General features: G+C 41.3%; 2 protein-coding genes across 24 annotated transcripts in view; one reads left to right on the top strand and one right to left on the bottom strand.

Annotated features, from left to right (window-relative positions):
- LOC309658566 (uncharacterized protein) overlaps positions 1–27138 on the top strand; it is a gene marked incomplete at its 5' end in the record, with an annotated part of 59223 nt that overhangs the window by 19709 nt on the left and 12376 nt on the right. For 12 of the 23 annotated variants that reach the window (XR_014262251.1, XR_014262252.1, XR_014262259.1 and 9 more), the window contains 2 exons: positions 7780–7919; positions 9096–9679. The exons of 4 other annotated variants lie outside the window; for them this stretch is intronic. 7 more of the 23 variants (XR_014262253.1, XR_014262258.1, XR_014262257.1 and 4 more) reach the window with 6 other exon arrangements.
- ZNF366 (zinc finger protein 366) overlaps positions 1–27138 on the bottom strand; it is a 71077-nt gene that overhangs the window by 38357 nt on the left and 5582 nt on the right. The gene's annotated exons all lie outside the window — the stretch shown is intronic.

Below are 27138 nucleotides of genomic sequence, written 5' to 3'. Positions count from 1 at the left end.
AAATAAATAAATAATTAAAATAGCTTTACCTTTAAAAAAAAAAAAAAAAGAATATACAATGGGGAAAAGACAGCCTCTTCAATAAGTGGTGCTGGGAAAACTGGACAGCTACATGTAAAAGAATGGAATTAGAACACTCCCTAACACCATACACAAAAATAAACTCAAAATATATTAAAAACCTAAATGTAAGGCCAGACACTATAAAACTCTTAGAGGAAAACATAGGCAGAACACTCTATGACATAAATCACAGTAAGATCCTTTTTGACCCACCTCCTAGAGAAATGGAAATAAAACAAAAATAAACAAATGGGACCTAGTGAAACTTAAAAGCTTTTGCACAGCAAAGGAAACCATAAACAAGACGAAAAGACAACCCTCAGAATGGGAGAAATATTTGCAAATGAAGCAACTGACAAAGGATTAATCTCCAAAATTTACAAGCAGCTCATGCAGCTCAATATCAAAAAAGCAAACAACCCAATCCAAAAATGGGCAGACGACCTAAGTAGACATTTCTCCAAAGAAGATATACAGACTGCCAAGAAACACATGAAAGAATGCTCAACATCACTAATCATTAGGGAAATGCAAATCAAAACTACAATGAGGTATCACCTCACACCAGTCAGAATGGCCATCATCAAAAAATCTACAAACAATAAATGCTGGAGAGGGTGTGGAGAAAAGGGAACCCTCATACACTGTTGGTGGGAATGTAAATTGATACAGCCACTATGGAGAACAGTATGGAGGTTCCTTAAAAAACTAAAAATAGAACTACCATACGACCCAGCAATCCCACTACTGGGCATATACCCTGAGAAAACCATAATTCAAAAAGAGTTGGACTTCCCTGGTGGAGCAGTGGTTAAGAATCCGCCTGCCAACACAGAGGACACAGGTTCAAGCCCTGGTTTGGGAAGATCCCACATGCCGTGGAGCAACTAAGCCCATGTGCCACAACTACTGAGCCTGCACTCTAGAGCCCATGAGCCACAACTAGTGAAGCCTGCGAGCCACAACTACTGAAGCCCGTGTGCCTAGAGCCCGTGCTCCACAACAAGAGAAGCCACCGTAATGAGAAGACACACACCGCAATGAAGAGTAACCCCCGCTTGCTGCAACTAGAGAAAGCCCATGCGCAGCAACAAAGACCCAACACAGCCAAATATAAATAAATAAAAAATAAATAAAATTTTAAAAAAAGAGTCATGTACCACAATGTTCATTGCAGCTCTGTTTACAATAGCCAGGACATAGAAGCAACCTAAGTGTCCATCAACAGATGAAGGGATAAAGAAGATGTGGCACATATATACAATGGAATATTACTCAGCCATAAAAAGAAACGAAATTGAGTTATTTGTGGTGAGGTGGATGGACCTAGAGTCTGTCATACAGAGTGAAGTAAGTCAGAAAGAGAAAAACAAATACCGTATGCTAACACATATATATGGAACCTAAAAAAAAAGGTTCTGAAGAACCTAGGTGCAGGACAGGAATAAAGAGGCAGATGTAGAGAATGGACTTGAGGACACGGGGAGTGGGAAGGGTAAGCTGGGACAAAGTGGCATGGACATATATACACTACCAAATGGAAAATAGAGAGCTAGTGGGAAGCAGCCGCATAGCACAGAGAGATCAGCTCAGTGCTTTGTGACCACCTAGAGGAGTGGGATAGGGAGGGTGGGAGGGAGATGCAAGAGGGAGGAGATATGGGGATATATGTATATGTATAGCTGATTCACTTTGTTATAAAGCAGAAACTAACACATCATTGTAAACCAATTATACTCCAGTAAAGATGTTAAAAAAAAAAAAAAAAAGCAGGTGGTGGGCTGGATTTGGCCCTGGGGCAGTAGTTTGCTCACTCCTGCTCTTAGCCAAGATGCTAAGCTCTGTTTTGAGGCCTGTTGCTGGACTCTTTTATTTCAATAATCCTCTTTCAAGATCTTTTACATTTACGTATTAGTCATTGAGCCTACTTACACAATGACCTACTGAGCAAATAATTGTGATTTTTTAATAAGTCATATTCTTTAATGCCAGCAATACTCTAAATGTTATAGGAAAGAGCTTCTGGATGAGTGGGATTATAAGCCAACCAGGACTCTTCAGAGGAGAGCCTCCGTGTGCATCTTAGCTCTCAGGAGCTTATAAGCTGGCACGGTGGGAGAGGAGCTGGGTTTCGCAGCATCCGCTCTGTGCCAGGCCCTGTGCAGAGGCTCTTCATGCTCTCCATGTCCTCAGAATGTCTATATACCACTCTTTCCATACAGGCTTCAAGGAGGCCCTCAAAAACACACAACACCAACAAGATAAAAGAACTGAAGAAGATGGAGTACTGTATCATTTTATCCCCACATCAATTCTGCAAGACAGGCACCATTATTCCATTTTATAGGTGAGAAATAGAAGCTCAGAAGGGAAGTTACTTGCCTGAGGTCAGAGAGCGAGTAAGTGACTGAGCATTTCACCCCAGACGTGCCCAGTTTCTTTGCCTGTACACCTTCCGATTGGCTACAATGCTCCTTTGTAGTGGACTGCACGCCTCACCTCACTTCATAACTCAATCATTGAATGAGTTTGGAAAGTCAGTTCAATTTGAAATTCTGTTTGCTTCTACTCTGTAAAAATGAGGATAGGAAACTTGGTGTATCCTACTTGCTTGACATAGTTGCTAAGATAGTCAAGCGAGGTAGAGTACGTGAAAGATCCTTGCAAAGCGTGGAACTCTGCCAAGGTGCCATGGTGGCATGTGCCAGAGGACGGGTCAGAGTTGCGGTGAGGCAGCAGCTTTCACCCCCTCACCACACTGCTGGCTACTGAGAGCGTTCCCCTGCCCCCAGGGGACTCTGGGCCACTGAATCATTCAGATTGCCCAAGTGTGGAGAGGAATTGGCCCCCTAAAATCCCCTGAAGTCAGCCCAAAGCTCAGGAACTTGGAAAACTAACAGAATTGTCATCCAATTTCTATTCACATAAGTGACTCTTACGAAGGCACTCATAAGTGTCGTCACCATCTCTCCCCACACCGCCTTCCTCCCAAGGGACCTTCCTCCTACTTCTATTCCTCTAGTTTCAAAAAGGGCTCTTTCTCCTCAGGATACGTATAAATCCAACCCTTTCTCCCAGCTCTAACCCCTGCCCAGTTGTTTCAACGTAAGGAACGTGGTGTGAGACGGCTTTCATGGGTCTTTGCCTCAAACCTGTGACTTTTCAAAACTCTTGGCTGAAAGTTAGAAACTAGAAAAGTGGAATAGCTTGATTATATTAGGAAAAAAATGTCTGTATGTCAAAAATCACATAACATTCAAAAGGAAATGGCAGGGCTTCCCTGGTGGCGCAGTGGTTGAGAGTCTGCCTGCCAGTGCAGGAGACGCGGGTTCGAGCCCTGGTCCGGGAAGATCCCACATGCCCCGGAGCAGCTGGGCCCGTGAGCCACAATTACTGAGCCTGCGCGTCTGGAGCCCGTGCTCCACAACAGGAGAAGCCGCGATAGTGAGAGGCCCGCGCACCCCGATGAAGAGTGGCCCCCGCTTGCCGCAACTAGAGAAAGCCCTAGCACAGAAACGAAGACCCAACACAGCCAAAAATAAATAAAGAAATAAAATTAAAAAAAAAAAAAAAAAAAAAAGGAAATGGCAAACTGGAAAAATATTTGCAACACAGGACACAGAACTAGTATTACTCGGTATCTAAGATCTTCTACAAATCAATCACAAAAGTGACAACTTAAAGTGGAAAACGGGGAAAAAGCCATCAAAAGGCAATGCACAAGACCAATTCTAAAGACAAATTATAGAAAACTTTTTGCCTAGTTTGACGTAACACCAGATATCCAATTCTTATGGAAGCATCAATAAAGGAAATGTTTAGACAAAACATACAGAATTACACTGGCATATTTAAATTGTGTGTGTGTGTGTGTGTGTGTGTGCACTCACATGGGTGTGTGTAATCTCTCTGTATAAACCTACACCTGCCTGAGACAATTTGGATGACTGGAGAGAATGATATTGGAGATGATGATTGGACTGAATGTCAGATTTAAAACTTATGAAAACCACAGATACAAACATAGCCAGGATTTCAACTCTGAGAATTTTGACAAAGGGAGAAAGAAGCAGATATGTTTAGGGAGGAAGCAGCCTCATAAACTCTTGTTTTGCAACAGTGTCTGGAATGAAGTATATAAGGCCTGAGACTCCATCTAAGGCAAAATCATGAAACTAAGTCATCTTAATGCAAATGACATTTCATGAGTAGAGACTGAAACTAGTGTGAAGGACATTTTCTAAATCAATGTAAAAGTGTGCAGAAATAGCTGGATCTAAATTGAATAAGAATTGTGTGACAAATCGATGAGGTGGTGAGGAAAAGCCAATTAAGGTACTGATGGGCCTGTCAAGAGAATCTGAATGCTACAAGACCAAATCTAGAAGATTCTGGGTAAAGATGTTTCCTTGGAAGGGTTAGCAAAAGAAAGAGTTCTTTTGAGTGCTTTCCCAAAGCCTATTTTCTGTCCTTTGGAGCTTTTTGACTTTGAGTGGTTGGGAATGATTGGTTTTGATGATCTCAATCGCTCTCTTGCATTCTCTCTCTCTCTCTCTCTCTCTCTCTCCCCCTCCATTACCAACAACAGGCTGACTCCCCTCGCCCCCTCCAATAACAGACTGATTCTGTTAGATCATCAACCTTCTCTTTCTTATAAAAAGAGTGCATTTGATAACATCATTTAATGGGGCACTTGAAAAATGGCCCCTTTCAAGTGTTCATCTTCATTTGTCCTGGTTGAAGAACTGGTGAGGCTAACTTAAGACAGAAGTAAGCACCTTTCTACTGAGGGTCTCACCTGGTAAGAGGTAGCTCATTTGGGTCCATTTAATGATAACAAAAATATGAACAAATCCAATCTAGAGGTTAGGGAATTGCCTATAATTTCAAAAATCTTTGAGTTTCAGCTATTCTGTAGGGATTGATGGGAAATTCAACATGAGTGGAGAACGTTCCTGCCTTAGAACTTCTTAGGGAGAATCAAGCAAACCACAATGTAAGAGTGACCCTTGGTATATCTTATTCTAGAAGAAACGAGTCCTGGGCCAATTCATGTTTTCTGAACTTCATGTGAAGAGTGTGTGGGATATTCAAAGAAGGAGTGAGCACCATATGGGGACACCTTAAAATTGACAGGTGACTCAGCTCTCTTGGCGCTATCTAGGCTGCTGGCAAATGACAGGCATAATACAAAGCCCATACAGTGTCGTGGTTAGCAGAAAAACTGGAAGAAAGTCATGAAAGCAGTTGAGATAAGCTGGCTATTGATCAAGATGGATTAAAAGACAAAATGAGTTGGCACCAGAATTAGATTAAGATGAGCAACTCTACACACTTTATTTTTAATAACCTTTAAATAATATAAATTCATTACCATTTTACAATTTAATACTGCAATGTTTAAATTCTTAATGCTGGTGGTGCAGTGGTTAAGAATGTGCCTGCCAATGCAGGGGACACGGGTTCGATCCCTGGTCTGGGAAGATCCCACATGCCGCGGAGCAGCTAAGCCCGTGCGCCACAGCTACTGAGCCTGCGCTCTACAGTCCGAGAGCCACAACTAAGCCTGTGCGCCTAGAGCCCGTGGTGCCCCGAAACAAGAGAAGCCACCACAATGAGAAGCCCACTCACTACAACTAGAGAAAGCCCGCGTGCAGCAAGACCCAACGCAGCCAAAAATAAATAAATTAAAAAAAAAAAGAAAATGAAAATAATCAATAATACCACCACCAAGAGTCACTGTGTTAATATTTTGGTTTGTTTCTTTCAAGTCTTTTACTATGCATGAATACATTTTCTTTTACAACACTGATTATTTACTATATACCTCTATGCAATATACAATTAACTCTGTAGTAGACAACTTTGTACGTAAATCTTGGTTGAGTGTCTATCATTTCCTTAGATTAGATTTTCTAGAAATAGAATTACCGAGTCAAAAGATATGAATTTCGGACATGTGGACACGGGGGGAAGGGGAGGGTGGGATGAATTGGGAGAGTAGCATTGACATATATACACTACCACGTGTAAAATAGATAGCTAGTGGGAACCTGCTGTATAGCACAGGGAGCTCAGCTCAGTGCTCTGTGGTGACCTAGACGGGTGGGATGGGGGCAGGGAGGCCCAAGAGTGGGGGGATATATGTATACATATAGCTGGTTCACTTCGTTGTACAGCAGAAACTAACACAACATTGTAAAGCAACTGTACTCCAATAAAAAAAAAGATATGAATTTTCAGGTCTTAACACGTATCACTAAATTGATTTCTGGGAGGGTCAACCTAACTTATTCTTAAATTATCCATTTCTTTAAATGCATCTTTTTACCTTCTATAGAGCCTTTCATTTTCCCCTTGAAATTAAATAATCTCTTAAACTTGGCTCAATATTGTAATAGGAATAAAAAACAAATCCAGGTTTATTGAGAGAATTATTTTGTGATTTTGTGGTAACTTATACTGAGATAATTCTCAACTTTCTCAAATACTTTCATACCCGTTATTACATTTAGTCCCCACAAAAAAATCCCATAAGGTGAATAGAATTAATTAGAGAATGTTTTAAGCTTTGGGAGAGGGTTTCAGGCATTATCTTGTTCAGATTTTATTAATGTTTCCATCTGACAAAGGCACAGGGAGGATATGAGACTTTTAAAGTTCTAGAGCCTAAGTGTTTGGAATCTCAGTTCATATATTACCTTCCCACTGGATGACCTTGACTTTATACTGGTCCATGTAAGGTTTTGTGTCACTCCCAATTTCCTCCTCCCCCTGCACTGTTTTATCAATGTATTGGGAACTACACCATTCAATCTCTCCTTATTATAGGGATATGCAAATAATTGGAAATCTGGACTGAGACTCATAAGCAGAGACAAAGCAAACTTGAAACAAGCACTTTATCTATGATGTGGATGATGACCTAGAAAAGTATCCCCAAGAGTATGTAGATGAAAATGAGCCAATGGACTTGAGAGAGTCAGGTTAGAACTTGGGGTGAACTTGATAAACCAAAGTGGGCAAGGGAAACTTGGTGAGAACAAGTTTAGAGCTCCAGGCTCAACATATTTTAGTATTGTACTGTTCTGACCATGAGGACTGCTGAGAGCTGGAGTATGCAGAGACTCAGAGGGAATCGTTTCCGCTAGTAATTCTCACCTGCTCATGCGATTTAAGTAGCATAGGTGAGTTCTGTCAACAGACAGGAAGAATCCTCAAGAAGAACCATCAAGCCTCCTTCCACCCCAAATATTTGGACATTCTTTACAGATTATCATCTGCCTAAATCAGTGTGGATTACAACATATTGCATAGAAGTTAAAACAGCACTCTGCTGATGTTTGATGATCAACCAATGGTCTATCATGGTCTCTGGTCAGTTGTTGCTTTGTTTTCCCCCGGGGTCAAATTTATTTTATTTAAAAACATCTCCATAGCATTTCCATTTATTTTGTGTGTCTGTAATTTTAAATTCGGAGGAACCACTTCTTAAAATGCCTGACATTTAAGAAAATCTGGTGCTGTATTGCCACCATGGAAGCCAAATATCATGTGTATAGAAAGTAGCATGGTTCAGCACGTTGCGTGTACCAGATTTTCCTTAAAATTAACATTCATGCCATATGTTGGTACCCTAAAATCAATACTACTTTGGCTGATGAAAATGCAAAAGGAAAACATTCTCAGACTGAGTGCTGTTCTCTTTCTTTGTAGACAATGTTTTATGTAGACATTAGCAATTATCTTGGGGAGAGAAAATGATGAGTGCCTGCTCTGTAATTCTTGGTGAGAGGTCAAACACCCAAAGGCGTGGAAGCCAGAAGATCCAGCTTGTAAGGCAAGGGAACCTGAAGGTATTGGCCCTGTAAGATAGTCCTGTGTTCTTAGTTTACTATTCAGCTCCAGACAATGTCTTGGCAGAAACTTGGAGGTAGACTCCAGACTCATCCACCATCATTATGTTCAAGAGGGCAAGGGGGAGAGGAGGAGGCCAGAAATCTTTCACTGAACTTAGAGAGGGCATTACACCAGAAATTTAGACAATGCCCTGGCAACCCAGGGCAACAAGTGACCTATACTCACACATTCCCTTGTGCGTCCCAGCCGGTGGGCCTTGTGACCTTTGAGGTCACACTCCCTCTGAGTTGCTCCTCTGCCCCTACCTACCTCTGCAGCATATGGCCTCCATGGTGCCAACAAGAAGTAAATCTTTATGCCTATGGTTCAAGCATCTGCACTGTTCTGGATTTGCAATGTGCTTTGCCTATGTGTTTATATCACTATGCTCCCTGAGCCCCTCTATGGCTTGGGCAGAGTCTGGGGCTCTCCCTGACACACAGGGGGCACAGCCTTTTGCTTATAAATATTGATCCAAAACCCATACTAAAGGGAAGGACAAGAGGGCAAGGTCACATTACTACTAAAACCACCAGACATATTTAAACTATGATGGGAATTTTGTGCCTGGGGCTTCGTTCTGCTGCAGTATTAAATAAGAATGGTGTGTTCTCAAAGCTGAAGCAGGCGTTTACATCTGTACTGTAAAGGATACACAGCATTTAAGGGGAACATTTGAAAATCCTACCAGTAGTAGAACCTAAGAAAGTTTGGAAATCTATCTTTTAAAAAAACTTTTTATTGTGGAAAAATCAAACTATAAAAGTAAAGAGGATAATATAATGAATCCCCATGTCTCATACCAAGTTTCCATTATGACCAAGCTTATTCCACCTATACCTACTCACTCCCTTACCTCCCAACTAGGATGATTTTGAAGTAGATCCATGACATCTTATTATTCCATCTATACCTATTTTAGGATGTATCTCTTAAATATAAGCACTTTTTTCTTAAAACATAGCTACAATACTATATGTAATATCTAAAATAAATCAGTAGTTTCCTTAATCATTAAATATCCAATCAGTATTCAAATTTCACCAGAAAATCCAATTTTTTGCCTTGGAATGAAAAACATTCTTGGAATTGTGTCAGTTTACTAGTAAACTAGCCCGTTTTCCACCTTTCAGATATCATAGAAGAGTTTGAAAGGTTGAAAAGAAAGATCCTTTTGGGAGCTCTGATAATGAAGAGAAGGAAGAACTACTTGGACTTTCTTAACCTGGTGTCACTGAGTGTTGAGACTGAAAAGGTTGTTACACATTATCCAGCTCCACCACACTTCCTTGTTGTAAGCTGAGGCACAGAGGAGTAAACTGACTTCCTCAAAATTCACACAGCTAATTAACGACAAAGTATTCAATTTTAAAATTTAAGAGGCTCTATTTAAGATATTACTTATTTTGTTTTTAAAGTTGTTTTAGAAGGACCTCTATTTCCAGGGCTTTGTGCATGGATTTCAGGTCTGTGTCGCTGCTTTGATGGTTTAGAGCTGTGCTGTCCTATTCAGTGCTCATCAGCCACACGTGGCTCATGAGCACATGAAATATGACTAATCTGATTTGAGACATGCTATGCATGTAAAATATATGCTGGATTTCAAAAATTCGGCAAAGGAAAAGTAAAATATCTCATTAACTGTTATTTTATTGATTAATGTTAAAATAACATTTTTGAGTTATTGGGTTAAATAAAATAGATTTGTTCAAATTAAGTTCACCTGTTTCTTTTTACTTTTTTAATATGGTTACTAGAAAATATAAAATTACATTTGTGTCTTACATTCTATTATGTTTCTATTGGACAATGCTGGTTTAAAGATTGTGTTTTTGATCCAGGCAGGATTCCATCAACTCATTACACAACCAGGCCTTGGGGCTGGAGAGGGCTGGGGGAGGTCACCTAGCCTATCCATCTCTTACCACTAAGGCTGGAAACTAACTAAACCACCCTACAGTAAATCTTATTTTTAAATATTTGTAGAAAAATAAAACTTCTAACTTCCCATGGCGTTGCCTAATATAAGTAGGTGAGTTCTACAAGTAGGAGAGTCATACATCTACTTGTGCAAGTATTTTAAACAAAGCACTAGGAATTATTCTTGAACTCTCCCTCCATCAACCCTCATGGCCAATCTAAAAGCAAGTTCTACTTTCAAAATACCTCTCAGATCTCTACATTTATCCTCATCGTGACCTCCCCAACCAACTGCCTGGTCCAAGCAACCACGATCTCACCTTAGCTGCGGCGTTTGTCTCATAATTAGTCTTCCACACCATTCTTACTCCACTCTTGTAATCCATTCTCCACGAAGCAGTGCAGTGGCTTCTCAGAGAGCACATATGACCATGTCATTCCCCTCCTTGAAGGCCTCCAGTAGCTTCCCATTTATTTCAGGATAAAATTCAAAATCTGAACATGGCCTTCAAGCCCAGCATGGTCTGATCCATTTCTTCGGCTGCATCTTGACCATGTTCCCCAAGCTCTCTGCATTTTACTCATATTGGCCTTCTCTCAGTTCCTCATCCATACCGTGCTGCCCCTCCTTTCAGAATCTCCATACATGTCATTCCTATTGCCTGAAAACTCTTCCCTTCCCTCCATCTACCTTTATCTAATCAATACATATTTATTCAGATCCAGTTCAAAGCATCCCTTCCTCAGCACTTCCTGACCAGGGCAGGTATACTAATTTCAACACTCAGCACAGATCAGAGTGGTCATTTTCACTTATTTGTGTGATTATTCACTTAATGTCTAACTCCCTTTGTAAATTGTTTGCTCCATAATTGCAGTGATCCCATTAGTTCACATTCACTATTGTATCCCAGCACAGTTCCTGGCACATAATAGGCCCTCAATTAACAGGAAGGACAAAGGAAGAAAGGTGAGGTGGTTGTACCAACAAGAATCCTGTCTTGGGCTTCCCTGGTGGCTCAGTGGTTGAGAGCTCATAACTACTGAGCCTGCGCTCAAGAGCCCATGAGCCACAACTACTGAAGCCTGCGTGCTGCAACTACTGAAGCCTGTGCACCTAGAGCCCGTGCTCCACAACAAGAGAAGCCACTGCAATGAGAAGCCTGTGCGCCACAATGAAAGGTAGCCCCTGCTCGCCGCAACTAGAGAAAGCCCGCGCACAGCAAAAAAGACCCAACGCAGCCAAAAATAAATAAATTTAAAAAAAAATAGAATCCTGGCTCTTCTTTCTTTACTACTCTTGAGTGGAGAGGAACACCCCTCATCACCATTCCTTCACAGCTCGTTAACTTATTCCTGGACAGACTACCTGAGTACCCCAGTTATGGATTAGCAAATTCTATGGGCTCTATTTTCAGTGTCTATCCATAATCCAGCCACTTCTCACCACCGCCACTGCCTCTACCGTGGTCCAAGCCACAGGTTTCTTCTAGGAACTTTGAGCTTTACTCTGAAATAATGGAAAATTGTTTTATAATAGCCTCTTAACTCTTCTCCTTACTTCCACATTTGGCTCCTTGTAGCCTACTCAACACAATAGTCAAACTGATTATATTAAAGTGTAAGTCAGATCTTCTCACTCTCCTGCCTAAAACTCTCCAACAATCTTCTATTTTAGAGTACAGCCAGAATCCACCCTGTGGTCTGCAAGTATCTCCATGATGTCGTTACCCCACTGACCTCATACCCTACCACACTCTCCCTGGCTTACTCCACTCCAATCCCAATGACCTCTGGGTTTTCTCACACACACCAGGCTTTCTCCCGCCTCAGGGCCTTTGCACCTGCTGCCCTTTCTACCTGGACAGCCCTTCCTCTGGATACCTACATGATTCTCTCTTTACCTCCTTCAAGTTTTTGTTCAATATCACCTTTTCAACGAGGCCACCCTAACCCCGCCCTGCTCCCCACCCCTGCACTCCCTATACTTTCTCCTTCCTTGTTTTATTCATTTTTTTTTTAATTAATTTATTTTTTGGCTGTGTTGGGTCTTCGTTGCTGCACACAGGCTTTCTCTAGTTGCGGAGAGTAGGGGCTACTCTTAGTTGCGGTGCGTGGGCTTCTCATCGCGGTGGCTTCTCTTGTTGTGGAGCACAGGCTCTAGCGCACAGGCTCAGTAGTTGTGGTGCACAGGCTTAGTTGTTCCGTGGCATGTGGGATCTTCCCGGTCCAGGGCTCAAACCCGTGTCCCCTGCATTGCCAGGCAGATTCTTTTTTTTTTTTTTTTAATTAATTAATTAATTTATGGCTGTGTTGGGTCTTCATTTCTGTGCGAGGGCTTTCTCTAGTTGCGGCAAGCGGGCGCCACTCTTCATCGCGGTGCGCGGGCCTCTCACTATCACAGCCTCTCTTGTTGCGGAGCACAGGCTCCAGACGCGCAGGCTCAGTAATTGTGGCTCACGGGCCCAGTTGCTCCGCAGCATGTGGGATCTTCCCAGACCAGGGCTCGAACCCACCAGGCAGGTTCTCAACCACTGCGCCACCAGGGAAGCCCCGCCAGGCAGATTCTTAACCACTGTGCCACTAGGGAAGCCCCCTTGTTTATTTTTCTCCATGTCTTCTAACATATTATATAACTTATTTATTTTATTCATTGTCCACTTCCCTCTACTAGAATGCAGGCTCCAAGAGGACAGGGATGTTTGTCTTCTGTTTCCTGTTATATCCCCTAACTCATGGCCAATCTAAAAGCAAGTTCTACCTTCAAAATACCTCTCAGATCTCTACATTTAGAGAGATCTGTCTATCAGATCTCTCTAAAGTGCCTAAAACACTGTCTAACAAGAGGTGCCTAAAACACTGTCTATCAAGAGGTTGTTGCCGGATAAATGTCTGTTGAAAAACAGGCAGGCTTGCACCCAGCCATCCAGCGTGACCAGGCAGAACTGGCCTGTGTTGTCAGCAGGGCCAGCTTGGCTCTGCCTCAGAGCTAGTTCAGGAGACTTGGAGGCTCTCTAAGCCCAGGTCAGCTGCCCAATGTCCTAGCTCAGTTCTGGTAACTGTCTGTGAGGCCAAGGAAGCAATATGGTTCCAGAGAGCATCTAAATGGCTCCCCCCGACATCCTCTCCACCTCCCCCTCCTCCATCCCCACCACACACAAATATACCACACAACCGTCTCCCTTTCCAAGGACACAACTCAGGCTATTTCTAAAACTGAGATTCTGATCCAAAACAGTAGCCAACACATAGTGCATCTCCGTGTGCACAGGAAAAGACAAGAGACCTCTGAGCAATTTCCTGGCCCTATATTTTTCCATTCCAGTAAATGAGGCCTTCTTTAGCTCAGGAATCTATCTCTGAACCAAGCCAATGCCTTAATGGTGCATTCCATTCGTTACTGCCTGGGCTTGTTTCTTTGTTCTTTGATTTTCCATTTTAAGTGATGGACACCTGGATCCCTTCTGTCATAAAAATTTTGACAAGGAGCTCTCCCGGGTGTTGACTACTAGTTAAGGTAACGTTAATAGAGAGTTCCTTTCCTAAATAGGCATTTTATTTAATAATACGTAATACTTAAATTGTACTCTCTGCCTTCAAAGAGTTTTGCAAACTTTACACTCTATTAAGCTGAGCAGCATTCGAGTTCATGCTTTATGGCTGAGAACCCAGCAAGGTTAATTTGCCTAAGGCCACGACTAGCTGTGCTTTGGACAAAGTACTTTGTCTTTTTTAATAGCTGAGGAAAACATAACTAATAAAAATTGTAGTTATTTAGCAACTGTCATGATCAGTCAATTAGTTTTGAGTTCTTTCTGTGTGTTTTTTTAAGGCCATGTTTGGAGTTCTTTCTTGGCTGTACTAGCTCCTCCATGTCTCCAGATACCATTCCATGTTCCTCTTCTTCTTTGTCCCCAACCCCTACCCCTCCTCCTCTTCCTCGTCTTTATTCTCTGTTGGGTCTGGGATACTCCAGCTGCCAGGAGGAACCCACCATATCCCCAACCTGACAGTTACCCTTATCCCTGTTTCTCTGGGACCTACTTTTAGGAGATAAGCATATTGTCATTAATAGATTACGAAGGCTTGAAGTCAAGTTCCAATGGGTGGAGAAAACCAAAGAATAAGTTGTATAATATCTTTCTGGCTTATCAGTTTTAGTGGTGAGTAATTTAAAACATTTTAAATGCAAACCAATATGGATATGTTATGGAGCAGAATGCAAAAATTAGGACAGGTTAAAGGCTGAAATTCTACCTAAGCAGATTACTTAGGATTTCTTTTCTAGATTTTTCTCTCCCATTAGCAGTACTTGGATTAGAAAAGTCTAAGAAGAACTGATATAACACGGCACTTCCTCTGAGCTCCATGGAGGTGAAATATCAGGATTGATTTTCTAAGGGCTGGTAGAATCAGTCTTGTTATTTTACTGTGCCTTTGAGCAAGGAATGTTTTTTTCTGGGGACTATCTGGAAGGTGATGGAGGGAAGTTGGGGATCCTTTCCTCTGGATCTTGAACATCCACCAGGCAGCAGCCTTACCAAACTGAGGGCAGAGTGGCCTTTTTCTCATTATTCAACAAATAAAAGAAATAAGCAAGGAAACTTATCATACCTGAGACTATGATTAAAAAGAAAAATCTGGCATGTGTTCAAGGACGAAATTTCTATTACAAACTGATTTCACACTGAATGTGTTGAAGACCTTTAAAGAGAATGGAAATATGTGAAATAAAGGCTAAGCCACGATTACTTGGATTTGGCTTTAACCTGTCCACACTGAGGTGCACATACTCTCAAGCCCCAAGGATACTTAAGCTCATCACAGCATGTGGAGATAAGGAGGAGCACCATGTATGTAACGTGCCTGTAGAATGCACTTGTTATAGAAGAGCAAAGAGCTCAGGACACAGTCAGAATCCCAGCTCCCCCACCTACTAACTTTCCTAAGCCTCCCTTTTCTTAACTGTAATAACAGGATAATAACACTTTATCAAATATTTCTAGCTCTTCTTCTGAGCACATAGTCAGATTGCACGTCCCTATTCCCTTTACTTGTAGGCATGGCCATGTGACTTGCTTTGGCCAACAAAATGCGAGTACAAGTGACATGTCATTTCCTTGTGGAATCTTTGAGAATCAGTCCATGGTTCCCATAATTTTCTTTCCCTCTACCATAGCAACCTGAAACATTTCCAGTATAGCTGTTCTGTCAACCTAGGTCCTAAAGCTAAGGTGACCTGGGTCAAAGCCATTGTTTATTTACAAAACGGATATGTAATGGAAGGGAGATATAAATCCTTGTTTTCTTTCTTTTTTCTTTATTTTTTTAAGCTGTGGGGATTTAGAGTGTGCTCGTCACTGAAACATTACCTAGTCTATCCTGACTAATACACTACTTCATGGATCTGGGGAAAGACTAAAACGAGATACCTAATAGTTGTTACTATTGCTATGTACCTGCATGGCACATAGCAAGTGCTAAATAAATGCTAGTTCTTTCCTCCCTTACTAAATTTAAATTTCTCTGCTTTGTGATCCTTCCCAGCCCTTCTTTATCAGCCCTGAGCTATGCTGCTCTTCAGATGGTTGTTTTCAATTTGAGAAGAATGAAAATAATCTTCATTTTAAGACTTTTAAAAGTATTCCTTCATACACTTTAAGAAAACGAGAGAGCCCTTGAGTGGAGCAGAGTTGGGAATTCCCATGATGGGAAGAGAACCTCCTCTCTGAAATTTATAAAAGAGAAAGGAGCTAAGTGTCTTATCAAGGAAATCAGCCAGAAAGTAAAACCAGTGAACTCTGAAAATTTCCAACCACAGAGAATGCTCCACCCGACAGCAACATGCCTCTATCACAGAGCTGGGAGCACAGACCTTTCATGGGGATCCAGTTCTGACTCTCCTTTAACAGGCTATCTGTCCTGGAGGGAGGTGGAGTCCTTGATCTACTTAGTACCTGCTTTTATGACATTTCAGTAAGAATGATGAAGATGGTCAGACCTCAAACTTTTAGCTTTTTCCTCACTGGCTTCTTAAGAGGCCTCTCCCTTCCTCTACCCAATCCAGGCTGTAGCTTCATGGGTCTGAGAGGGGAAGCCAATGGGCCACTGCTGCTGCTTTAGCCAAATCACTTAGACTTAATCATTAACAACTCATTGAATTAGGCCATCAACCTAATACTTTTTTTAGGGTGTTTAGCTCCACATTGGAGGGAAAAATTTCCTACCTAAATTTACCCTAGAAAGCCATGTCTTTGAGACCTATTCAAAGGGTAAATGTTTATTGATCAATTTAGAAGGCATTCATTAGGTCCGTGGTTCTCTAAACTGTTGAAAATTTCGAGCATAAGAGAAGGAAAGAGGAAGAGAATATATATGAGACAGATCTTAATAAGTCCTCCACTTTTGCAGTCACTTCCAGAAATTAGAGGCAAGCAAGACAGCTCTATTTCAGAACCTCCAGTGCGAGAAGAGACATGCAGAAAAACAGGAAAGGTGACAAAGGAGAACATTCATTCAGAGATTTGTATTAAGCATCTGTGGAAGGATAGGTGCTGTGCTGGGCATGGATAGACAATGGTGAGAAAAGTCATGGTCCTGACTTTCTCAAGGGGAGTGGACACTATTGCTATTTTGTGTGGGTTCACAGCAGAACTTTACCATCCCTGCCCACCCCCAACCACTAGATGCCAATAGCGCCCCTTGGTCATTGTGATAATCTCCCTGTTTCCAAATGCCTCTGGGGCATTTGGAACTCTACTGTCCCCAGTTGAGAACTACTGAACTTGAGTATGATAGTTGCTGACGGTGCTACATTAGAGAGCTCTCAAAGGGGCATAAAGGACCCCAGTGAGATTAGAAGGAGCCAAAGAGAAGTTCATCCTGAGATGGCACTTGCTGCCTACATCTTTCCCTGATTTACAGATCCGAAGTTCCAAAGAAGGCAGGACTAGTTTTGAGGTGCTGGTGGCTCTGAAGATACTCTGAATTTACTTGAAGTTTGGGGAATGAATAGAATTATTTGAGGAGGAGGAAGCTCTAAGGGGTGCGGATAGGTTAGAAAGAACCGCTAGACATCCCTCAATAGTAAGCTAGTTGGCTAGTAGATTAACAGGGGCCCTTTAGAGCTGGTCCACAGCTCCTTGGAAGGAGCTTAGACGGCTAAAGGCACATCATGTTGGAACTGATGGCGCACGGCCACCTCAGGGGTCTGGCACATACTTTTGGCAACTCACAACCTTCTTCCTCATTTTTAGGTTGCATTAGTTGGAGGACGAGAAAGGCTGATAAGAGAAAGGGAAACTAACATTTATTGAGCACCTAGTATGGTCAGATAAAGCGCTAGGAATGTTCCAATGTGCTATATCACAGAGAGGCTGAGTGAGGTAGAAAGAGCATAAACTGAGAAGTTAGGCAGCCCAGGGTTTGAACTGTAGGTCTTTCACCTACCAGCTGTGACCAGTTACTTAATCTCTGAGCCTCAGGCTCCTCATCTTGAAACAAACAAAAAAAAGAAAACCACCTCACGGGGTTAATTATGAGATTTCATAAAATAGGATATACAAAACACTTGACCGAAAAAAAAGCACTCAATAAATATAACTATACTAGTATTTTTGGCTTCCTAACAATACTAGTAAGAAGAGATTCCCATGGTTGTAAAGAGGAAGGAGGAAGACCTGAAACAAGATTAGGGCTAGAGATCTAGAAAAATAACAAGACAAATCAATAATGCTCATTCCAAGTTGCTAGTTTGTTACTGCAGGCCTTTTCATCTTGACATTTTGAGGGAAAATCTCAGCAATTGCTGCAGCTCTGAAAATGGGCCTCAGAGAGCCCCTCTCTCTACTGTGCACTGGCCAAACCATTGGGATGGGGGGCGGCACATTCTGGGTCAAACCTTAGGGACAGGGACACACTGGAGAGCACACAGAGGAGTGCAACCTGCTGGTGAGGAGATGCAAAACCACACCTTACTGAGATGGCTGACAGAACCTGGAGTGTTAAGAAGGAGGTGTGTTGGAGGTCTGGGGACTTGATAGCTTCTACTTGAATACTTCAAAGGGTCGATACTTGGAAGGACTGGATTTGTTTTGTGTGGTCCCAGTGAGTAGAAACAGTGTCAGTGGATGGAGGTGACAGGGAAGCATATTCACCTCCATTCAGTATAACCATTAATTTACTGGAAACTTCTGGAAAGCTTGAACTGGGTTTTATTCATGTAGTGTCCACAGCACCAGCACAGAGCCTTGCCCACGTGGTACAGCCAACGATGAGTAGCTGCTAGGATTATTACTGCCTGGTCTTGGGAAAAGCAGCCGGTTTGGAGAAGCTGATTATCTCTTCATTGGCCCATCAGCCTGAGACCTTTGTTAGAAACAATTATGTCAGGCAGCAGTGACACTCAGGGCAGCCCGTTTTTAAAAGTCTAGCAACGGGTTCTTTTCTTCTACCTTAAACACCTCACTTTGCAAACACTGAAAAAAAAAAAGTTTCTATTGGGCTCAAAGGTTGTTCATGGCATAAAGCTAAATAACTATCCATGGGATGATCTGGAAGTGAAATTTTAAGCTAGATAAACATTGAGCCTGCTATGAAAGGTCATTCTGACTTCCTTTGACCCTCTCATAACTGTGATCCTCAGCATTTTGGTTTGTGGCAAGAAAGCATTGCTTCTCTCCTCCTATCTAGATGGTTTACTGATCTTGTTTCCTCTTATAGTTTCTAAGGAGGAATAAAGCCTGTACTTGACATCTGCTCCAAGCCCAAACTCTTCCTGCCTGATCTATTAAATGCATATTTTGATGAATTTAATGCATAAAGTTGATAGATTTGTAACAGCTACTGGACCAGAAGATATAGAAACATCATCGTCTCTCTAGCTTGAGCTCATTGAAGCAAATACTCCCAAGCACAGCATCTGCATAAAAGCTGCTGTCCTAACTGCCTGCCTGTGACTAAGGAAATGTAGATGAGGAATTACATATCTAGAATTGCCCTTTCTTCCTATTCCACATTTTCACTTATTCATTAATTTATCCCCCAAATGTCTATCAAGTTCCAACTACGTGACAAAAAGCAGCAGCAAGTGGTGCCTAACACAACAAGACCACATTTGCTGTTTCCTATGTTACAAGAATGTGTTAAGGCATCACGTGCATTAACTCACGTGACTGTCACAGCACCCTATGAGGTAGGCTCTACCCTTTTCCCCATTTTGTCAATAAGGAAACTAGTACGCAAATAGGTTAAGGAGATTGCCCAATGTCACGCAGGTCAGAAAGGAATCTTTAGGGAGACAGTTGTTAGACGAAGGAAGAAATTAAACAATAATGATGACTACTTCCAGACACTTTCTATCAAATATAGGTATAGGTAGCAGTTTAAGAGTGGAAAATCTCACTGCCACCAGAAGACCTAGATTATTCAAAATACCGCCCTGTAATTTATTAGTGAACACCAGCTTTGGTCTACAGACAGTGGTTCCCAGGTTTTTCAGCATGATTCCCTTTGTAAATTTCATAAATAAATAAATAAATAAACCCATTTTGCAAATCCCCAGAAAGTTTGAAAAAATACAAAATAACCAAAAGCTATTTTTAATTCAGCAACATTTGACATTAATTTATATTTTATTAATTACCACTATATAACAAGATTTGAAAGCAGAGTGTACTTTCAAAACAGTATTTAGTCAGTGTGCAAACAGTAGGTACTTGACATCCAAATACAGACCCCTTGACTCCTTGCAATAACTCCACAGACCCTGGAGATTCACAGAACTTATGACTTCTGCCGAATCGCCTATCTTCTCTGAGTCTCGGTTTACTCATCTCTAAAGTGGGGATAATAAGAGTTTAATGTGAGACCAACAAGAATTTGGAGGGCTCTTGTCTGAGAGAGTACAAAAATAGTTAAAAACAGCCTCTGACAAATATGGTTCCAATGTAGTTAGGGAGAACAGACACACATGAAAGAATTAGTAGGCAGGGCAACCCACTAAGCTAAACTATGCCTTCTGGAATCTAGTTCTAGAATGTGATCTGATAATATATAAGGCAGTGAGTGTATGCAAAGAGGGTTCACTATCACCTTACACACAGAGGGGAAATTCAATTCACTTAAAAGCCGTCAAATATTTTTTATTGTTTTTGCTGGAGGGCTGCTATCTATGGCTGAGACACTTGAAGTTACAGGGACGCACAGATACATCCCTTGCTGGGCTGCACTGAGACCGAAGCTGGGAGACACGGGCATATGCATGTCATGGTGATGGAAGATTTTTGGCCTGGTTTGGTTTGGTTTGAAGCAGCAACTCATATTTATTAAATGACTACCATGGGGAGGAAGTTATACAATGGCCCTAATATTAATATTTAATGATATTTTGATCCAAATGTAATTTAAGGAACATTTTTCATGCAAATTGAAACTTGCTGATTAATTTAACTGGCTCAACCCCCAGCATAATGTCACAATCTTGCAATTTTCCAGCCTGCATTTATCACATTTTCAGGATATAATTGACTCCAGGGGATAGAATTGTGGAAGTAGTTTCCCTCAATGATACTAGCTTGGGGGCAGCAGAAATTACTCCAATCTCTCCCTTTGTGTTGTTGGATTGGGGAAAAAAGAGCCTTTGAATCACCCCAGGACTCTCAGTTCATGGTGCTAATGAGTACACAGCTTGATGACTTAGATGCCTCTCTTCCCCACTTCCCCAGGAAGGCTCCAGATCCCATGAGCAGGGAGAGTTCAGATAAATAATTAAAAGGGCTAACATTTATTGAATATTACTATAAGGCAGGCACTGTGCTAAGCAGTTGCATGGATTATCACTCTTAATCCTCACAACAAACCCTAAGAGGATGGTGCTATTTTATGCCTGTCATGCAGATGAAGAAACTAAACTACTCATGATCACACCGCTGGCAAGCGAGTGGATGGGGACTTGATCTCAAGCAGCTGCCCCCAGAACATGGGTTGTAACCACTCCTCTATACTGCCTTGCCACTCTCCTCTCAAACTCAGCTTTCTGGACTGCTTTCTCACCCTGGTTGACACCCATATTTTACATGTTGCCAAGGGAATGGGGACCCTATGATTTGAGAGTCAACTGAAGGAGAAGGAACAAAGCCTTTGGTTGTGGCTTTGTATGTGGCATTTAGTGACATGCGGGCAGGGAAAGGACAAGAGGAATGTAGATGGATGTGAAATGATCATCCTTAAAGAAATTATCAGAGCACAGAATTTAAAATCAGAAGCATTTTCATTATATATATGTACTGTACTTAATTGAGCCAATCCCTTATTGGACAATTATGCTATACCTCATCTGTTTTTTTTTTCTTGTCTTGCATTGTAGGTATGTCTTTTTACATCTTACAAGTATATTTGTAATATAATTTCCAAGAGGAGTCACTTTTACATTTTGATAGACACTCACAAATTGCTCTCTAAAGTTTTACTAATTCACTATTCTACCATCGATATATGACAGTACTCTCCAGATCCCCAGAAACAAATATGCTAATAAATGTTTTATCTTTTGTTTCATCAAGTAGGTAAAAAAATGGTATCTCATAGTTTTAATTTGCATCCATTTTTATGAAGTAGATTGAGTATCTTTTATTTTTTACATGTTTATGAACCAAATATGTTTCATTTTATGTGAAATGTGTTTCATGTCATTTGTCCATTTTCTGGTCATATTAAGTTCTTTGTGATACATGTTTAAAATGTTTCCCCCAGTTTTTTGTTTGCCCTTTTGACCTTGCTTATTGAGTTTGGGCCCTATAGAAGCTTTTTAATTTTAATGTATAATAAATGTTAAGGCTTCTAGATAAAACTAGAAAGACTTTTCCTACCCTGTGATTCAAAAAGAATAAATCTGCCAGTTTCCTATTATTTTTATGCTTTTATTTTTAACATTTTAAATCTTTGATCTATCTGGAATTTTAACTTAAGAAATAAAGAAGAGATATGTTTGGTTTTTCCCAAATAGCTACCTAGGTGTCCCAACACCATTAACTACATAATCCAACTTTCCTCTCTGATATGTAATGCTATTTTTGTCATATACTAAATTTCCATATGCTTTTGGGTTCACTGACTTGCCTTCTATTCATGTGTCAGCAAGCACACTCAAGCCTCTATCTCTGACTCCAAGTTTAGCCTTCTCTTCTGCATTACTTACATTTTCAAAACAACACACAATAAGTGAATGGAACCCTTTACGAATTTCTTGCAATAACACTTAAGTCCTCTCTCACCTTCTCCCCTACTGCCACTAGCTAACAAAATTCAAGCTCTTTTTTTTATTATAGCTAAGAAAAATATAATTACGATAGTAAATCTGTTTGAAAGTATAGGGGACTGAGAATCAGATACTACATTCTTGAGTCAAATAAACAGTTTGGGGCTAATCCACAGTTTCCTTCCATAACAGCCAAAGATTTTGGATAGTCTCTGTGTGTGTGTGTGTGTCTGTGTGTCTGTGTGTTTATACACACATGTGTAAGGCACATGTGCCATGTACAGGAGAGATAACACACTATTAAGTAAACCAACTCCCCCTCCCCCAAAATCCATACTGGTTGTAAAGCAAATAAATTTAGCACTTTATGTCCTAATCCTTCTGGGATAGGATTTGCTCACTGCAGAACGTCCTTCCTGACTGCAGGTACTGAATATGTGATGCCGAAATTCCTCTCCTAGGAGGCTCAGAGAGAGCACAAGGAGCCAGTGTAAAGTGTGGAATGCCTGAGCACTTAAAGGTTGTAAAGACAAACCAAAATGATGTAATATTGAGCTGCACCTTCTTTTCCAAACACTGGGGTCTCCACTCCTTCTCCAACATCCTCTCTAAGACTCACGACCCAGGCTACAGCTAGGAGATAAGAACTCTCCATCCCTGGGGACCCAGAGACAGGGGATTGTGCTGATGTGACTGGGATGCAGGAGAGCTCTGGATGATGTTGGAGGAGACGCCGACTTGCTTGCTGCATTACATACTGAATATCTCCTGAGTGTTAAGAAAGATGGTGCTTGCCCAACTCTCTCTCTCTCTCCTCTCTCGTTTTTTTTTGGCTGCACTGCATGAGAGCGCAGAGTCCTAACCACTGGACCGCCAGGGAATTCCCCCCAACTCTTAAAAAATCTGGTAGGAGGCAGGATTCTGGATATACCTAGGAGTAACCTTGTAGAACTTTTTGCATGTTCTTCACCCTAAGATTTCAAGTTCTAGTAGCTCAGGAACCCCACCTTGATGGGTTAAGTATGGTGCTCCTTAGCACCTTAAAAGTTTTCAATGCATACATTTTTCAGGATAATGCTGAAAGATCCCCCTTTGTACATTTTTTTAACTGAAAAAGCTATTAGGGGTGGAGGGGAGGGGAGGGAGCTCCACTATGCTGTGGAGAGAAGACTGCCTGAATTAGAAAAACAGTAAGAGACAAGCAGTGGCTTTTGTGGTGGGTGTTCCATAAAACAGCGTTGAAAACGCAGAGTTCTTTCTCTCCCTGCACTTCCCGTGAGGAAGGCCAGAGGGCCTCGATTAAGGGGGAGAAGCCACCATCTCCATCCAGGCAAAGGCGTTGTGTCCAGGCTGAAGCAAACCAGAGGTTATTCCGGTCCTCTCCCTCACTCTCTTCCGGCCCTGCTTCCTTTCCCCCACCCCTCCAACAATAGCCCCTCTTGATTTCTGTTCCAAGTGAGAACGGTGAGTCCCCAGTGCAAAGGAAGCTCTAAGGATTCTTTCGAACTGGGAAGAGTGAGGGGTGTGTGCTGGCATCTGCTCCTTGGCAGTGATGCTGGGGACCCGCCCCCCAACCTTCTCCCAGAGGCAGGTAGCAGGGTTTCTTGTCCCCATTCTCCAGCATTCAAAGGGAGAAGCTGGCAGCATACCTCTTCTTCCCAGAAGGGCTCTGAGATACTCTATCTCATACTGTTGCTTTTAGATATTTTTTCAAACCGCTGAAAAAGCTGGACACCTTTTTGGAATGATGTTCCCAAAACTTGTCACTGCCCCTGCTGGGTCTTCCTTACCTTGAGCCAGTAGCCTGTGGGACAGTCAGAGCCTTAGGCCCCGCCCCAGATTCATTAGAGCTGGGAAAGGCATAGTAATCGGCCCCAGGTGATTCTGATGTTTGGTTCTCAGAACACACTTGAAAAACAATACCCCGGACCTTTACTCTCTGAGATTATTAGGGTACCGTGGTATGGCGTTAACTTGCTAGGTGAGACCACAAAAATCATGCCTAATGTTGCTCAGAGCTGAATAGACTTGAGGCTTGTCCAGTAACACCATTATCCAAGAGGGAGTTATGTTGTCTTGGACAAGTTCAAAGTTTAAAAAAGGACTCTGTAGAACAGGGACCTACATTCTGAAGTCAATCTGTGTATACAACAGATCAAAGCCCTAAGGCAGTGCTGCTCAAACTTGAATGTGCTCCTGAATCATATGGAGATCATGTTAAAGTGCTGATTCTAATTCAGGGGGTCTGGGGTGCAGTCTGAGATTCCGCTTTTCTAACAGACTCCCAGGTGATGCCATGCTGTTGGTTCTTGGACTACACTTGAGGAACACTGCCTTAAGGGATACTTAATTTAAAAAAAATAATTATTAGCTGCTTCCTCCTTAATGAGAAACCTGCAAACAAGGAACATCAATTCAGTGACCTTGAGTAAATCACTTAACTTTTTCTAGCCTATCTGTTAAACAAGGTAGTTGCCTTTCCTCATCTCTGAAATGGGGAAAATAAAGCACCTACTTCTTAGAATGGGAGGGTTAAGTGAAATGATGTATGTAAAGTTCTTGGCAGTCCCCAAACATCGTCATGACTCCTCCATAAGTGTTGCGGGTGGTGGTGATCCTGTGGTTATCTCATTCTCCCATTAATACCAGTGGCCGTCACAGAATGAGGTCAAAGCGGGGCCATAGCAGATCATAGGAAAATAGGAGAAGGGGTCAGAATTCCTTTGTGTGGCCCTGGTATTTGGCACTAAAGAGACAGGCTTTATCAATGTGAACAAAGAGAGGTTTTTCTGTTCCTACTATGGATAATGGAAACCTAAGACCCCAATGTTGTTATATTCATACTTATATCTACCACTTTAAATTTGCCAAATAAGTGCAAAACTGCCTCAGTCCAGGATTTGTTCATTTTGGCTGTCTCCAGTGCCTAATTATATAAAGGAAAAGGTATTGTGTGCCACAAGGATATCACATTTCCCTCCCTGAATTCACTCCTTCGTGTTTGTGTAAACTCAGTGGCATCCCTTTAACTTGGATTTACAGCCCTGCCTATAAAAAAAACCTGAGAGCACTGAGCATTTCCTACAAGGCTAAATCCTGGCTCACAACTCTTTTAGTCAAGGAGAAACAAATGACCACTCTCTCTCTGTCTCTCTCTGTCGCCAAAAACAATGTGCTAACCCATCATCTGCCCAGAAAACAAATGGAAAATAAAATGCAACCAAAGTCATTTCTGTGTATCTGATAAATGTTTATCTCCCATAAGCAAGTGGGTGGGCTCCTTGCCGAGATGACACATTAATATACATGTAACAGCCCCATGCATGTAATGGTGGGACAAGCCATAATTCCAGTCAATTCAGGTGGGAATAAACATGTCAAGCTGGCAGTTTGGCACTGTCCAGAACCCCAGAAACTTTGACTAATTTTCAACTTACTAACTGCTGTATTTAGCATTATATTAAGATAGCATATTTCACTCTATAGCCCACTTATTTATTGTCATCTATTCCACAAATATTTATTGTGCATCTATTTTATGCCATGCACTATTCTTGGCCCTAGGCGTATAGCAGTGAACGAACAAAGGCCCTGTCCTCATGGTGCTTACTGTCTAGTGAATTTATGTATTATACATAACTTCTGATGAAGACATCTTATTCTTTTATCTATATGTCATTGTTTTATCTAAATGTATTTGATATTTGAATGGTTAAAAAGAACAGCCATCATTAGGCTAGCTGTTTCTGAGAGTGCACATCAAAATATTTGCTGCCTCTCTGCTTCTGTCAGGTGGAGACCTGTGTTCAGTGCTGCTCTACTTATTAGTCGTATAAACATGTGAGAAAAAAATTCAAGAGATTTGGGTAGAAATGAAATTAGGGAAATCAGAAATTTTTCTCTAAGCTACAGATTTTTCTTATGATTAAAGCAGATTTAACAGGACTTGTGGGTGCCGGTTTTTCAAACACCATTATCAATCTTTTGCCTTTCCATGTCAGTATTAACTTAGGGACAAGGATCTAACTTCTAAAATAGGCTCAGCACAACACACACTGTAAAAAGGTAAAAACAAAACCAAAAAACTTACGAGATTGAATCTACAAATATTATTTTGAAGTGAATAGAAAAAAATAGTATCTGTGTTTTCCTTGATTAAAGAAAGAATGCATTTGTATCTTAATGTAAGATGCAAATAATATATAAATGCATAAATCAAAGAGTGCTATTCATACAGAATTACAATATTTATAATTCTAAGTAATTGCTCTTTTATGATACATATGTTGTTATAGAACATTCATCAGTCTTATCCGATTGGTTGCATAGTCCTTACTCCATAATGCTAACAGCTTCTAGAATAACAATTGATACGTCCAAAACTAATTTCTGGAGAGAACATCAAATGCCGAAAAGGAATTATGCTTAAAAGTATGGCTCTTAAAACATACATTTTAATTTAATGTCAATGCAATCCTGAAGAAGACAGAGCAAGACAGTGACCATCTGTTTTAGAATATCACAGGATGTCAGCATAAGAATCTCACAGATCATCTAGTGCAGCGGGCCGGGGAGAAGAGTGTAAACAAGCCCCAGGTGAATTCTGATACACACTCACACACACAGAGCACTTTGACAGTCACTGATTTGGTCCAACTTCATCATTTTACAGAGAAAACTGAGGTCCAAGCAAGTGAAGAAACCTATCGGGTCACACGTATAGGGGGCAGCAGAGGTTGGACAAAACAGAACAGAAGTGTTCTGACTCCCAAACTGGTCTTTGTTCTCCTGCTCTAAGCCACCTTAGAAGACACATTTTGCACATTAGGGTAGAAAAACCCAGCTTCAAATTGCTCTCTGAGGGTTAAGTTGTCCGAACAAGTCTCTATTGTATCAGAGCCTCTTATTCTAACAAAAGAACCTCAAAGGTTTGTGTTATTGGTGATTTTGGTTGTTGCTGTGGTTGTGTGTTTTGCTTTTGGAAGATGGAGAGGGAAGTT

This window comes from Balaenoptera physalus, assembly GCF_965194825.1.
Source record: "Balaenoptera physalus genome assembly, chromosome: 3".
In the NCBI taxonomy this organism is placed as follows: domain Eukaryota; kingdom Metazoa; phylum Chordata; class Mammalia; order Artiodactyla; family Balaenopteridae; genus Balaenoptera; species Balaenoptera physalus.
This window is presented reverse-complemented; position numbering and strand designations above follow the sequence as displayed.